This window comes from Rana temporaria, chromosome 5 (genome assembly GCF_905171775.1).
Source record: "Rana temporaria chromosome 5, aRanTem1.1, whole genome shotgun sequence".
In the NCBI taxonomy this organism is placed as follows: Eukaryota; Metazoa; Chordata; class Amphibia; order Anura; family Ranidae; genus Rana; species Rana temporaria.
The window spans coordinates 299,799,684-299,816,291 of NC_053493.1; the positions used below are offsets into that span (position 1 = coordinate 299,799,684).

Here is a 16,608-nt window from a genome sequence, read left to right on the forward strand (position 1 = left end):
AAATTTAGAATGGGGGGGTCTGATTTTAGTTTAGCCTAGGGCAGCAAAAAAACAAAATACACCCCTTTTCCCAGCACAGCCCCCCTACATTGGGTGACCTCTCTACCTGATGACTGAACAGCTGACCGCAGCTCTGTACTCTGATTGGTGCATTATCCCCACTCAGAGCTAGGGACCCTTCCCATCCTCCACAGACCCCCTAATTCCTGGCTCCCCTCAGAATTTGTATCGGTGTGCCCGGCAGCCATGTTCCCGCGCTCTCTCCTCCTTCCCCTTCATAGGACAGGGAGGAGGATCCGCACACTCCTAACACCAGCGGCGCCCGCCAACTCTACACCTTCCCTCACCCGTGTGCCGCCCGGAACCAGCCCCGCCCCCTCGTCTCCTCCGCCCCGCCCACACACCCCGCCCCCTGGATCGGAGCGCCGCCGCTGTGCGGGGAGCTGAGAGGAGCGGACGGTGCATGTGTCAGGCTGAGATTTGTGGAGGAGGGGAGAGAAGAGTGTAACTGAGAGTCGGCCACCATGGACTGACCGGACACAGCCCACTGCCCCCCCACATGGACGCTGAGCCCCGGACACACTGACAAGGAACACGCTCTCAGGGAGAAGTAACTTATGTGAGGCTGTGCGTGGATTCAGGTGAGGGGAGCGGAATGTGTACTCCTGGGCCCGGCCCGGAACCTGTCTGTCTATGTGTGTGTCTGTACTGGGTGATGGATACTTCCCTGGGCTGGGATCAGAAAATCCCGACACTAGGCCACACTTCCCACCCCTTCCCGGCTCTTCCTTCCGGAGACACTGCCTGCCAGGCCGGACCGTGTGCCAGGAGGGGGGAGAGCAACTTCTGTGTCCCCAACTTCACCGGGGACACGACTATCACCACTGATCACTTCTAATACTGTCATTATGGGGGCCACACACTGACCACATGGTGGGAGCCAGACTCAGTCTTATGTCTGTATGTGATCACACTCCTCATAGTGATTGGTCTGTGTGTGATCACACTTCTCATAGTGATTGGTCTGTGTGTGATCACACTCCTCATAGTGATTGGTCTGTGTGTGATCACACTCCTCATAGTGATTGGTCTGTGATCACACTCCTCATAGTGATTGGTCTGTGTGTGATCACACTCCTCATAGTGATTGGTCTGTGTGTGATCACACTTCTCATAGTGATTGGTCTGTGTGTGATCACACTCCTCATAGTGATTGGTCTGTGTGTGATCACACTCCTCATAGTGATTGGTCTGTGATCACACTCCTCATAGTGATTGGTCTGTGTGTGATCACACTCCTCATAGTGATTGGTCTGTGGGTGATCACACACTCCTCATAGTGATTGGTCTGTGTGATCACACACTCCTCATAGTGATTGGTCTGTGTGTGATCACACACTTCTCATAGTGATTGGTCTGTGTGTGATCACACACTCCTCATAGTTATTGGTCTGTGTGTGATCACACTCTCCTCATAGTGATTGGTCTGTGTGTGTGATCACACACTCCTCATAGTGATTGGTCTGTGTGTGCGATCACACTCCTCATAGTGATTGGTCTGTGTGTGATCACACACTCTTCATAGAGATTGGTCTGTGTGTGTGATCACACACTCCTCATAGTGATTGGTCTGTGTGTGTGATCACACACTCCTCATAGTGATTGGTCTGTGTGTGATCACACACTCCTCATAGTGATTGGTCTGTGTGTGTGATCACACACTCCTCATAGTGATTGGTCTGTGTGTGTGATCACACACTCATAGTGATTGGTCTGTGTGTGTGATCACACACTCCTCATAGTGATTGGTCTGTGTGTGATCACGCACTCTTCCTAGTGATTGGTCTGTGGGTGATCACGCACTCTTCCTAGTGATTGGACTGTGTGTGATCACGCACTCTTCCTAGTGATTGGACTGTGTGTGATCACGCACTCTTCCTAGTGATTGGACTGTGTGTGATCACGCACTCTTCCTAGTGATTGGACTGTGTGTGATCACGCACTCTTCCTAGTGATTGGACTGTGTGTGATCACGCACTCTTCCTAGTGATTGGACTGTGTGTGATCACGCACTCTTCCTAGTGATTGGACTGTGTGTGATCACGCACTCTTCCTAGTGATTGGACTGTGTGTGATCACGCACTCTTCCTAGTGATTGGACTGTGTGTGATCACGCACTCTTCCTAGTGGGTGGACTGTGTGTGATCACGCACTCTTCCTAGTGGGTGGACTGTGGGTGATCACGCACTTCTCCTAGTGGGTGATCACACACTGATCCTAGTGATTGGTCTGTGTGTGATCACGCACTCTTCCTAGTGATTGGACTGTGGGTGATCACGCACTCTTCCTAGTGATTGGTCTGTGTGTGATCACGCACTCTTCCTAGTGATTGGACTGTGTGTGATCACGCACTCCTCATGCAGGTGTCCGGGAAGAAAAAGCAACCTCAACACTACATAATAATGGTGGTCATACACAATTGTATGTGATACACAATTGGGATGCTTATCAAGCAAGACAGATAGTGGTAACATATGGTGACGGTTTCAATCGGCCCAAGTTTATTGGTTGTGGTGAAAACAAACAGTATTACAGGGTCAGTCAATGGCATTTTTCACACCCTTACATGCCAACCAAGCAAGGGGCCATTGATTGACTCCGTAGGGTTTATTCAGTCGCTGAGTTTTCTATCACTGTATGGCCGCCATTACTATGTCATGTCAGGAGGCTGCTGCTTCCTGAACACCTTTTATGTGGAGCGTGGTCACCCACAGACCTGTCACCTCTACCAGCCTGGTATTATTAGGATGTGAGTATAGATTACTGTGTGCCCCATTCACACTGTACATGTGCAGTAATGTGTTCTGTGTAAAATTGCAGCGCGTACGCATTTGTACCACGTGCAACCCACCGCGTGTCAGTGTGTCACAAATCGCTGCATAAATGAAATTCCGTTTTTTTTTTTTACTTTTAGGTAACGTTAACAAGTAAGGTGTGGTGCTTTGTAACACATCATGTGGTCTTTCACACACTAGTGTTCACTAACCCTAACTTATATGCAGTCTCTTTATTATGGCTGGATTAGGGAAGGGTTAAACCATTGTCAGTTCTTTTGCTGTCTGTGTATATTGGGGAAATTTCCCTTCACTTTCTGTCACATTGCTGCAACAGGAAGTTGGAGGACATCTTCCAAACTGAGGGGAAGTCCCCTGTTAGACAGTTGTCCTGTCCTTAATAGAGATGAACTCAGGTGTTCCTGAACTCCTCTCTATCTGAACATCAAAATTCAGATGTTTTATTTTTCTCCAGTGAACTGTGGGACATTGTCTCTCCCTGCAGCACATGGAAGCAAAGTGGTGGGATGCCCTGGTGTCCATCTTTAGTCATTGGTCCCCATTGAAAGACTTTCCTGGCCTTTTTGTTCTGCGCAGAGCTCTAAAATGATGAAATCCCCTTCATTTTCTGTCTCTGTGACAATAGGCATCAGGTTAGAGTGGTGGATCTCGCCATCAGGGATACAGATGGTAACAGAAAGTGTTGGGAAAGGTTAGATCCTCCGTCACATATCTAGAACTATAAACAATGTTTTTGCCTAGATGCACTTTAATGTACACGGGACGTTTTACAACCTCTCCTGGACCATTTAACTTGACAGATAGGAACTTTAAAATGGTCCCTTTTAGCCTTGTTTGCATTTTTTTTTCTTTTTCAAATAGGTAACAATTAAAAACGCCTGTAAACTAAACGCAGCTAAACGCGAGTTACTGCGTTTACAAGCTGTTACAGGTGTTTGGTGTTTCAAATGCCTCTAAACATCTGTCTGAACCCATTTTTTTTATTGCTTTTCAAAAAATGCTTCTAAACTCAACTGTCAGAAATGATTATAAATGACCCTGTGTACATATACTGATAAGATAACATAGAGGAGAGTTCAGGGGCAGCTGAAAGAAACGCCCAACTGCTCCTAAGCCCTGGTTCACATTGATGCTACTTTGAAATTGCGCTTCTTCACTTGAAGTAGTGCGAATTCAAAGTAGCAATGTCAGCGCGATTTCAGGTGCTACTTGATGGACATCGGTGTGGCTTTGTGCACAGATGTCTATTGACGTCGCACCTGAAATTGGCAAAAGTGGTGCAGGAACTACTTTTGTAAATCTGTGTGGTGCACTCGATTTGATATCTCAAATTGCTCCAATGTGAACCTAGGCTGAGTCCGTTTACCAGCAGCAGTGTACATGAAGCCTTGGGGTACAGTTTTCTTACCTATTTGCTCCCCTTTCCTGCCCCAAGTAGGCCTAGCAAAGCCACATAGGCCCAGATTCTCAAAGGAGATACGACGGTGTATCTCCAGATACGCCGTCGTATCTCTGAGTCTGAGCCTTCGTATCTATGGGCCTGATTCTTAGAATCAGTTACGCATGGATTTGTATTAGATCCAAACGGCGTAAGTCTCTTATGCCGTCGGATCTTAACTGCATATTCACGCTGGCCGCTAGGGGCATGTACGCTGATTTATGCCTAGAAATATGTAAATCGGCTAGATACGCAAATTCACAAACGTACGCCCGGCCGACGCAGTACAGATACACCGTTTACGTTAGGCTTTTCCCGGCGTAAAGTTACCGCTGCTATATGAAGCGTACATGCGGCGTACCAATGTTAAGTATGGACGTCGTTCCTGCGTCAAATTTTGAAAATTTTACGTAGTTTGCGTAAGTCGTTCGCGAATAGGGCTGGGCGTCATTTACGTCTAAAGCATTGGCTTCTTGCAGGTTAATTCGGAGCATGCGCACTGGGATACTTTCACGGACGGCGCATGCGCCGTTCGTAAAAAGCGCCATTTACGTGGGGTCACATGAAATTAACATAACACACCCACATCTACCACATTTGAATTAGGCAGGCTTACGCCAGCCTATTTACGCTACCCTGCCGCAACTTTCGTTTGAGAATACGGCACTTGCCTGTAAAAGTTGCGGAGGCGTAACGTAAATAGGATACGTTACGCCCGCACAAAGATACGCCGCTGTACGTGAATCTGGGCCATAGTCGTTATACTTGCCTAGATCTGAGGCCTATGGCTTTGTTTACATCCCTCTGCAGGCTTCTTGATCCAATAATCACTTCTGCTCAGTCAACCCTCGTTTATACGGCTGGTAGAGAGATCAGTCATCTACCAGACCCATAAGGCCGGGCTCACACTACTGTGAATTGGATGCGGGATTCGCATGACAGGAGACTGTGACCGGTTCTCATATCTCTGGAGAGGCTTTGATGCGAATTGCACACGAGTCATGTGTGTCTTTTGATCCCTTTCAGGTCCGAATTCAACCCACATTTCTTTTTAAAGTATAACTAAAAGCGAACTTTGTTTTAGTAGCTGTGGGGAGGGATTAGAACCCCTGCCAGATTTGTATTGCTGTCTGTGCCCCCCCCCCCCCCCCCATTAGTTAGATTTACTCACTCTATTTGTCCTGTTTACCTTTTATCATTGAATGTGAAAGAAAATCTCAAATTTTGATCCTCATCAGAATGGTAATAATCTTCAAACGGGGACACTAGTTCTGGTGACAACCGGGGCTTCTCCCACTTCCTGCTGCAGCTAAGACACAGGAAGTAAAGTGAAATTTCCCCAGTGGGACCCAGATGACAAAAAGGACTTATAAACCCTCCTTTACTGTAGCCAAAAAGAGAAACATCATTTTTTCCTTTTTAGCTGTAATTGAAGTAGTTGTGTAGAGGTTTGCTGGGCAGGCTTGGACATGGTGGAGATCCAGCTTGGTAGGAATGTGGGATGAAAGTTTTTTTTAGTGTGGTTATTTTCAGTGAGTGGACGTTTGTCATCAAAGCGCATGTTCTGTTTGGGTCTCCTGGAAGAGTACCTGAAAAGGTTAATAGTGTTGGAAGGGGAAATAAATGGTGTAATCCTGCTTTTGACCCCCTTCCACATGAATAGTCATAGAGAAGGAGGAAAGGAATTCATTCACAGCCCCCCTCCCTCTCTCTCCCGTCATTTCATACAAATGGACCGCTGTCCTGTCTGATGATAGCTGGGAACAACTGTTTGGAAGGACTCAGTGGCCTCTTTCTTCTCCGGATTTTCTGAATGATTGGAGAGAACAGCGTGTGTGTGTGTGTGTGTGTGTGTGTGTGTGTGTGTGTGTGTCTACGTATGGAGGTAACGTTACATTTCTGCCTGTCCTTTCATTGTTGGAGTTGAAGGGGGAATTTATGTTCACATTGTTTTGGGGAGTTGAATTTCAAAGTGAAAGATCACCAGAGTCCCGCGATCTCTTTCCCGTATAGCGGGGGGACTCGCCTTCACAGGTGTACACCATTACTTCCCTTTCATTTACATTACCGAGCTTCTCGGCTTTCACTACCAGACACCTTCAGGACAGGCTTGGAGGGCACCTTGTTCTTTGTGGCAAAAAATCTCAGTCTCTGATAAATCTTTTATGAAACACAATTCCCATATTGAATTACAGCTTTAGGTAGTGAAGACATGTGTAATTAGACATAAAGACAATTGGATTACACAAGGCTGCTGGATCTGTAGCAGACTACATCCACACGTTTTACATACTTTTGCAAGACATTTACATTGACCTGTACTTTTTTTTTTTTTTTTTTTCAAATACTTATTTTTTTCTTCATGAAGCCCCCACTTTCATGACTTGGCCCACCCATGCTCTTGTGTCCTTCTGGTATACTAATGTTACACATCCCAGGAGGCATTGGGTCAGCAATCAAAAACATGCATGTGCTGTTGTGCAGCTGTCTCTTCTTGGTTCTTGTAGCTGGTCTTCTGATAATACCCCATGGTACAAACACATCATCAGGGGTCGGCTGTAAAAACCAGATGGCGACAGCTGGCTCCTGATGTCGAAGAGCAGAATGGCACTGCAGGATTGGGTGATATCAGCAGAGTGGCAGATCACTGCTGGATGTGTTAATATGCTTAAGGTCAGGGTTTGACAAATTTGCTTGGAATCTAGGAGCCAGCTAAAAAAGTTAGGAGCCAGAAAACACGCCCCGTCCCGCCGAGCCCGTGCGCTGAAGTAACGCATATGTGAGTAGCGCTCGCATATGAAACGGTATTGAAACCACACATGTGAGGTATCGCCACAATCGGTAGAGCAAGAGCAATAATTCTAGCCCTAGATCTTCTCTGTAACTCAAAACATGCAACCCGTAAAAAAAAAATTTAAACGTGCCTATGGACATTTTAAAGGGTAAAAGTTTGTTGCCATTTCACGAGCGTACGCAATTTTGACGCGTGACATGTTGGGTATCAATTTACTCGGCGTAACATTATCTTTCACAATGTAAAAAAAAAATTGGGCTAACCTTACTGTTGTCTTATTTTATTTTTTTTATATTAAAAAAAATTGTATTTTTTTTCCCAAAAAAAGTGCGCTTGTAAGACTGTGCGTAAATACTGTGTGACAGAAAGTATTGCAACGACCGCCATTTTATTTTCTAGGTTGTTTAGAATAAAAAATATATATATAATGTTTGGGGGCTCCAATTAGAGGGAAAGAGATGGCAGTGAAAACACTGGGGAAGCTCCATTAGAATTGCTGGTTTACTTGTCATGCCAACGGCCACCACAAGATGGCACCAGATCACGGAAGGAAGCTTAGGCCTGCAAAGCCGCAGCCTCAATTACTGGCGGGGGAGGTGGGGGCGCACGGAACACAGGACGGGGTATCTTGTGTCTCTGTGCGCCCCCGCCACGTGATCGTGTTGGGCCGCGCCGGCTGGTAATTGAGGCCACGGCTTTGCGGCCTTCTGCAGGGCTAAGCTTCCCCGGGCGCCAGATCGCTAATTTTAGTCGCAATTGCGACCGGGCGCCCGGATTTTGTCGAGCCCTGCTTAAAGTGATACAAAAGCTTTGTTTTTTGAATAACAAACATGTTATACTTGCCTGCTCTGTGCATTGGTTTTTCAGAGCAGCCCCATTCCTTTTCTTTTTGGGTCCCCTGCTGGCGCTCCCGACTCCTCGTAGAGCCGTGCCCCAGAGGGAAAGCCTCTCGCTCCTGCTGCTGTCTCAGCCAATGAGGAGAAAAAGTCCCCCATACAGCCAAGGCTATTACCGGTATGAAATTATGAACATCACTGGATGGGGGGCTCAGGTAAGGATCTTTTTTTTTTTTTTTACCTTCATACATAGAATGTGTGAAAATAAAAAACCTTCAGCCTTTAGAACCACTTTAACTCATTAACAGATGAGGGAGGATTGGAAAACAAGAACAGGGGAGGTGATGTTCCCCTTCCAAATTGTTTCTTTTTGAGGGGTAAATGGCTAGCAGGCCTATTATTGGTGTCTGTTTTCCCATCTGAGAGATTCACAGTCTCTATTTGTCCCAGTATCCATTGCACCACCTGAGCTGGAAGTGACTGAAAATCCCACATTTTGAGTAGTCACCAGAGCAGAAATAAGAGAAAGTTGCAGTGATAACTTTACTATAAAGAGATCTTCTGTTACTTCCTGTTTTGTCTGTGAGAAGGGCAGTGGAGAAAAGTCTCCCAAATGAAATGCTGGGGTTGATTAAACTGGAGAGTGCAATATCTGGTGCAGCTCTGCATAAAAACCAATCCGCTTGCATTTTTTTTTTTTTTTGTTTTTTTTTTATCAAAGCTAAATTGAACAAGCTGAAGTTAGTAGCTGTGCTACCATGCAGAGCTGCACTCTCCCGTTTTAGTAAGTCAGCTCCACAGACTACTTTAAATCCTGTCAAGTTTTTTTTTTTTTTTTTTTTTTTTTTATAGCTGATTTTCAGGTTTGATCATTGATGCATATACATGGTCCAGCTTGGTACAATATAAGTATGCATATGTGAGGCACTGATGGGCAAACCGACAATCGCTGTAGTAGTCGGTGCTACTACAATGATAGTATGATACCTATGATCTTCTGGGTGTGTGAGTGACTTTCTCTCTGCAAAATGACCACATACCATAACATAATTGTTAATTTAGCAATATTGGCCATTGAGAGCCAAAAGTAACTATAAGGCAAATAGACCTGTGCTTGTAGTATTTGTAGGTATTTAAAGCGGTGGTTCACCCTAAAATCCACTTTCTGTCACTAGATCCAGCATACTGCTGACATCTGCAGTATGCTGGATTTTTTTTTCTTTTTTTTGTACTTATCGTTTTATCCGTATGTCTGCTCCGGCTCGAGCGGGGAATCTGTCGGGAAATGGGCGTTCCTAAGTAAAGCGCAGTTGATTGACGGGCTTGGATAGCACGTCACACCTTCCGGAAATAGCCGACGTCACTCTCGGCTGCTTACGTCGCTATACGGCGCCTGCGCCTGCCGTGTAGAGCTGACTGCGCAGGCGCCGTAAATTGCCGAGAGTCACGTCGGCTATTTCCGGAAGGTGTGACGCGCTATCCAAGCCCGTCAATCAACTGCGCTTTACTTAGGAACGCCTATACCCGGAAGGATACGCCGCTCGGAGCCGGAGCAGACATACGGATAAAACGATAAGTACAAAAAAAAATCCAGCATACTGCAGATGTCAGCAGTATGCTGGATCTAGTGACAGAAAGTGGATTTTAGGGTGAACCACCGCTTTAAGGAGATTGCGTGTATAAGGGCCCCTTTCACACTGGGGCGGGAGCCGCGGTGGTGCTATAGCGCTGCTAAAAATAGCGGCGCTATATCGTCAGATTTGCCGCGGGGTTTGGCCGATAGCGTTGCGGTATTAACCCCCGCTAGCGGCCAATAAAGGGTTAATACCGCCCGCAATGTGTTTCTGCAGAGGCGCATTGCGGGCGGTATTGCCACGGTTTCCCATTGTTTTAAATGGGAAGGAGCGGTATACATACCGCTCTTCTCACCGCTTGCAAGATGCTGCTGGCAAACCATGGGTAAAACGTGCAAATGCACCCATGCTGTGGCCAAACCATGGGTAAAAGGTGAAAATGCACCCATGCTGTGGCCACACCATGGGTAAAAGGTGCAAATGCACCCATGCTGTGGCCACACCATGGGTAAAAGGTGCAAATGCACCCATGCTGTGGCCACACCATGGGTAAAAGGTGCAAATGCACCCATGCTGTGGCCACACCATGGGTAAAAGGTGCAAATGCACCCATGCTGTGGCCACACCATGGGTAAAAGGTGCAAATGCACCCATGCTGTGGCCACACCATGGGTAAAAGGTGCAAATGCACCCATGCTGTGGCCACACCATGGGTAAAAGGTGCAAATGCACCCATGCTGTGGCCACACCATGGGTAAAAGGTGCAAATGCACCCATGCTGTGGCCACACCATGGGTAAAAGGTGCAAATGCACCCATGCTGTGGCCGCACCATGGGTAAAAGGTGCAAATGCACCCATGCTGTGGCCCAACCATGGGTAAAAGGTGCAAATGCACCCATGCTGTGGCTCAACCACAGCAGTGTAAAGCCGGTCTAAGAGTGGACGGTTTTGTTGCAAAAAGTTTTCAGCCACATAATGTGATGTAAACAGATGATTTTATGGTATTTTTTTAGTGCTGGTTCACGCAGGGGCAACCTGTCAGCCTGGCAAGTCTCGCTCCATTCAGTACAATGGACCGTTCTAATGGGAGCGACTCCAGTCGCTCCGACTTAGAAAAAGGTTCCTGTACTACTTGTGGGCGGCTTGCATTGACTTCTATACAGAAGTTGTTTTGGAAGTTGCGCTGTACGGGGCGGTTTCAGAGTCATACGAGAGTCGGGCCACTTTGGAGCTGCCCCAGTGTGCTGCCCCAGTGTGAACTGGCACTTACAATTTTAAATTTCTTGTATATTTAATCAATACAAACATATTTATGTACTGTGTGTGACTACGGAGGATTTGTTGTAGGTTCTGTGAGTTTCTCTACAGTACTGTCTTTGTTTGGTTGCCTTGACTTTACATTTCCTTCCACAAGTTTACTTTCAACCAGCATGAAGGATGTCCCTTTTCCTGGGAATTAAGCTGACTGCCCAAGGCTCATATTTCAGCCAATTCATAGAAATGGGAAAGAAGGAAATCTAAGCCATCAGTGGCTCTGCCAACATCACCCCAGTCCACAGACTTTGATTGAGAAATGAAAGTGGCCAGGCAGAAGTCAATGGAGTCAAGTATTCTGACAGCCACGGGTGAAGAGCCAGCAGTGGAAGATTCCTCCATGCACGCTGCTGTATGGTCAGCTTTAGTTTCCAGCATGCAGCTTAATCTCTCCATACTAAACTACATTTCCTAAATTCCTATGTGCTTGGAGTGCCTAGATTGTTGGAAATGGCGATCTTTAGTAAGATTCCACTGAAATATATTTTGGGTATTTCTAAACCATGTCAAAAGTGTGCATTCCATTAACCCATAAAGTGACAATTGGGGTTACAACATTAATTGACCCTCTCTGTATTGCCGGACTGATAATCTGACATCTCGGTATACTTGTATCATTTCAGATTTTGTGCCCAAAGCGTTTATTTTAATCTTGAAGTAGCAGGACTTCACCTGATATTTGCATTTCTAGTATGGGTATTCCTAAGGGGGGGCTTCTTTGTCCATGACGCAGGACATTCTCAGAGATGGCCTTCATTGCCTGCTACAAGCCGAAGGCATTGTGAAATATTTTTTTCTTCTACGCAGTAAATCCAGAGAGAAAAGAGAGCCCAGGTACATAGATATTGCTCTGACATATGTTTACAGTTTTTTTTTTTTTTTTTCTGCTGGCATTTTCTTTTAAGTGAAGATGTAGCTAGCCTCATCCTGGTAAATGTTTTGTTAGTAGGCCTTTAAAGCGGTTGTGAACAGCAGTTGATTAAAAAATAAAATTTAAAAAATCCTCTGCAAGGCAGTGTCATAATGTGCTAGTATGCTTTGCATACTAGCACATTATGGGAGACCTGCCTTAGAATGAAGCCCTCCAGCGCCACACTGTCACCACTTGGAGAGCTGACATCTTTCCCCTGTCATCCCTCTGGGTTTGCGTCCTCCGGCTACATGAGTGGCGGGGGGTGCGATGTCGCCACTCCCGCGCATGTGCACGTGAGCCGATGTATAGGGCGCGGGCTCTGAAGGTCCAGCGCACTCTATGCCGGACCTTTAAAATAAATGCGCCGGTAACGTCACCGGCTGTATGCACTCTGAATATCTCCTAAACTGTGCAAGGTTATAGGCTTGCCTGTAGGTACAAGTGGTAGAACAGACTTTACTACCACTTTAAAAGTATAAAACTAAGCACTGGTACTATCCAAAGTGGTCCTACAGAATTATCCCAGTATAATATAAGAAAAAATAATATTCTTTCTAGTCTCTCTCTTTAATGGGCTCCATAATTTCCGAGGTATGTACAGCATATAAGCACATTATGGGCAGACTTGCCTGGCAAACAATCCACTCTCTTGCTGCACTGTCGGTGCCCCCCGCCAGTCACAAGCGCTGGCATATTTTTCTGGGCTCCGAACATTCGGCCCCTTGATTGGCTGGGCGGCGATGACACCACTTCCTGCCATGCACATGGGAGTCTCATCAGCGCACAGAGCGGTGCTTTAAATATACGCTGAGCTGCACTGCGCATGCTTGGCTCAGTGTACATAAATGACGACAATTACAATTGCTGAGGAGGAGTATGTAAAATAAAGGAAATAAAAAAATATAATCTAATATTTTATGATAGGATTGTAGTACACTGTAGCCTCCTAATATAGTATAGTTACCAGCTAATCTAGGGGGGAGATTCACTAAAACTGGCGAAGCTGTGTATAGGAACCAATCAGCTTGTTAAGCTTTGACAAATAAAATAGCTAGAGGCTGATTGGTTACAATACACGACTTCACCAGTTTCTGTGGGAGCCAGTTTTAGTAAATCTACCCCTCTGTCTCTTCTCTCTTTCTGGTACCGCCATACTGAAATCATAAAATCGCACTGTGCTGCCAGAGATACTAATAACAGCGGCCCCATTTTGCTTTCTAACCAGGGATCATTTTCTCCTAATGAGCCTTGTTTACAGCTGAACTCCCGGCAAACCACCAAGTTCACGGGGGGGATAAATGTGTGTGTGTGTAATATATATATGTGTGTGTGTGTGTGTGTGTGTGTGTGTGTGTGTGTGTAATTTGTTTTTCCAGTGGAAGATGTGTCAAATCTTGGTGGTTCCTGCTGACCCCTGTTTCAGTACAGGACACCATAATAAAAACAGCCACAGAAGACAAATGGGATTTGACCAAGTCAAACTTGGTTACTGGCACTAGCTATATTTCCAAAAAAGACATTTAGTTATTAATGAATACAGAGCTACTTTATTTATATGTGTATTCCTTTTTCTTTGGAACTGGGTTCTGCGGTAAAAAGCAAAATGCGTTGGCAGCACTACTTGACAATGCAAGAATGCTAGGTTCTTCCATAGTGTTTATCCAGGTCCTAGAGGTCAGAGATACTGCTATGCGATTTACTACATGCTTGTGAATCTACAGCTTATACAGTGTTAAACTTTTTATTAATAATATTAATTTTATTAATAAATGCTGCTTAAACTAGGCCGGTGCTTTTTTTTTTTTATTCCTTTGGAGTATAGCTTTTATTTTTCATATAACCTTCATAAATAAAAGCTTGCCTACCTGTGTGGGTGGGATGGATATATATATATATATATTCTCTGCCTGGACTAAAGCATCCTAGATAAAGTATGCCTAGCAGGCTCCTGATATTGTCTGTTTGCTGGGAACATGCGATGAGAAAAGGCTGTGTCCTGGCAGCTTGGTTTGTGGGAGGAAGCATTGTGGGGCAGCGCCAGGGCTAACTGGGAGGCACTGGCCGTATGGAAGCTTTATTTCTCATGTCATTTCAAATCTGCAGAAGTGTAACTTCGACTATCTACAGCGCCCAGGGGCATACGTCCAAGCACATGTTTATGCTCGACATACCCACGTACAGACATATCCTATGTGTGTGTGTATATGTATATATATAATATAGTGTGTGTGTGTGTGTATATATGTATGTATATGTGTGTGTATATGTGTGTATGTATGTATATATATATATATGTGTATGTGTATGTGTATGTGTATGTGTATGTGTATGTGTGTGTGTGTATATATACATACATACATATATATTTGAACATCACCAGTGAAATTTGCCTCCAATTTGGAATATCCTAAATCCAGATTACTGCTGTTTTTAGTTTTCCAAGCTGTCTATGCTGGATACTGTCTCTCCTTCCGGTGCTGCGGTTCCAGTTCCAGCATTTCCACAGTGAAGGTATCCTGTTCTTCACCCTCCCTTCCTCTCCGCTTAACCATCCACAAGACTCTTTATATTCTGTTCATAGAAGGCAAGGCATTTTGTGAATCGACATTGTTTACCTGCCCCTCCTCACCCCTTGTCCATTCCCGTAAATCTTTGCTGCAGTAGTACAGGTCTCCTCCCTAACTCCAGCCTGTGACAGGACAATGAAAAGAGAAGTAGCAGACTGGTGAGCTTTTCTCTTTAATTCTACATGCTTTGTTGTTCTCCCTCTCCTAGTCTGAGCTCTTCTGTACAGGCAACACAAGAGGTGGATAAGTCAAATTTAGACTTGCACTGCTTTGGCTTAAAAAGTGTTTTTTTTTTAAAGAGTAAAGGCTGGAGCACCACTTTAATCCCTTGTATACACACATGGCAGTCTTGTTAGTCAGAAGTAACTCTGCACACTTGTATGATGAACTTGCGCTAGGTCATGGGTCTTCCAGTTGTTCAGGAACTACAATTCCCATCATGCCTCGTCATGTCTGTGAATGTCAGAGTTTTACAATGCCTCATGGGATGTGTAGTTCCGCAACAGCTGGAGGGCCGTAGTTTGAGGATCCCTGCACTAGGTTCTGAACCTAATATTTCCAGTCTCTACAGCTTCTATTTGTTAGGGTCGTGTCCTGATGAGGATGAATGGGTGGGTCTTTCTTATACTGGCCATGATTTTGTATGATCCAATATTGGGCTGACCCACTCCCTTGTTCATATGATCACATCTTGGAACCCCTGACACAGGCAGCTGTAAACGCCGGGCTTGGGCTGCAGCGGTTATCTTACAAGGGCACAGAGGTAACTTTGCTGTGTCATTCTTAAGCCATGTTTTCTGTAAAATCCCAGCTACCCCGTACATTACACATCCACAGGCATTCCACCGTTTACAACTAGTGCTGTGGTGCACGAAGAATTGCACATCATGTTTTTATTAAGCTTTTCTGAAAGTAATCTTCCCAAATAAATCTATCCCGCTGGCTTTGAGAGCTGCGTGCTTCTCTCCCTTTAATATACTTTGTCAGCAAAAGGGCAGGGTGCGGAGTTCCTGATCTTCTTCCTGCTCTCAGCTTCTGTGTCCTTGTATGCTGACTGATTTACACATGACTCAGAAACTGAGCACAGCACACATTTCCTTAGTACTTTCAATTAAAGCCCCACTCTGGGGAAACTTTTAGCATTGCATTGTGCTTATGTAAGACCTGCTTATAGCGGAGTTCCACTCAAAAGGGGAACTTCCGCTTATCCATCTCCTCCCCACTGCGGTGCCACATTTGGCACCTTTTTAGGGGGGAGGGGGTAACGGGTACCTGTTTTTGACAGGTTACCATTCCCCACCACCGGGGCCCCCCCCCCTCCTCCTTCATCCGCTGCCAGACCAATTAGAAAGCGCAGCGCACTTTGCACTGCTGGGTTCCCTTACCAGGAATGGCTGCAGCCGTTCCAAAGATTGTCTGAGGTGCCGTGCCGACATCGTGGGCACCCTGGACAGGTGAGTGTACATATATTAAGTCAGTAGCTGCAGTATTTGTATTTTTTGATTGCGCCTCTTTAACCAGTGCTTTTTGAGACGGGGTTATCTGCAGTGTTCCTCAGAAGTCTTCATATTTATAGCGTTTCCACTCTTATTTCCTGTAAAGGGTCTGAACACCTTTTCTCATTCTTGCAATGACGTAACCAGTGCTAGAGCAGTCTTGGCTATGGAGGTTGTCTGTTACAATCAGTGGTTCTTCATTACTCTCACTCGCCAGCTCCACCCTGTGTTTCGCCCCTTTCTGTGTTTGTGATCCTAAAGCTGGCCATACATTCTATCATTTTCTTATTCAATTTCCTTTTGACTTCTTCTCTTCAACTATTTAGTGCAAGGGCATGCTTGATTGCCTACAAATGTATGGGAGTGGTGACTGGGTAAAGCAGAACCCCTGACGCAACCCAATAATGCAAATATAATCCTAATGATTTATGGGATATGTAATTATATGTGACATAGCAAGAGGTTGGGGTACCGATTTAAGACATTGCAGGTATTTTAGAACTTATTTAAATGAGAGAGAGATATATATATATATATATTAGCTCAAAGAAGAAAGAGGTGACCCCCCCCCCTAATGCCGCACATCGATGAAGTCCTCACATCATCCAATCGGAGGACACTTTGCATTCATTAAGATGCTGTTCCTTCCTCTTACTGGTGCCTGTGCCCAGAAAGTCACCCCGTGTGTTTAGTAAGCAGCAGGAAACTGCTTGGCACAGGACCCGGAAGAGGGCAGCAAGCACTGTAGTAACAGTGCTTAATAAAGTGATTTCCAGCTTCCACAGGTGTGTTGCATGCATACTTACATTGGTCCAAGGTG

General features: G+C 45.4%; 1 protein-coding gene across 1 annotated transcript in view; it reads left to right on the plus strand.

Annotated features, from left to right (window-relative positions):
- The first annotated feature begins 415 nt into the window (after positions 1-415).
- Positions 416-16,608, plus strand: part of YES1 (YES proto-oncogene 1, Src family tyrosine kinase) — an 89,723-nt gene continuing 73,530 nt past the window's right edge. Inside the window, exon 1 of the mRNA XM_040354036.1 lies at positions 416-641. The gene's annotated coding sequence lies outside the window, so the exon portion shown is untranslated. The remainder of the gene's footprint in view (positions 642-16,608) is intronic.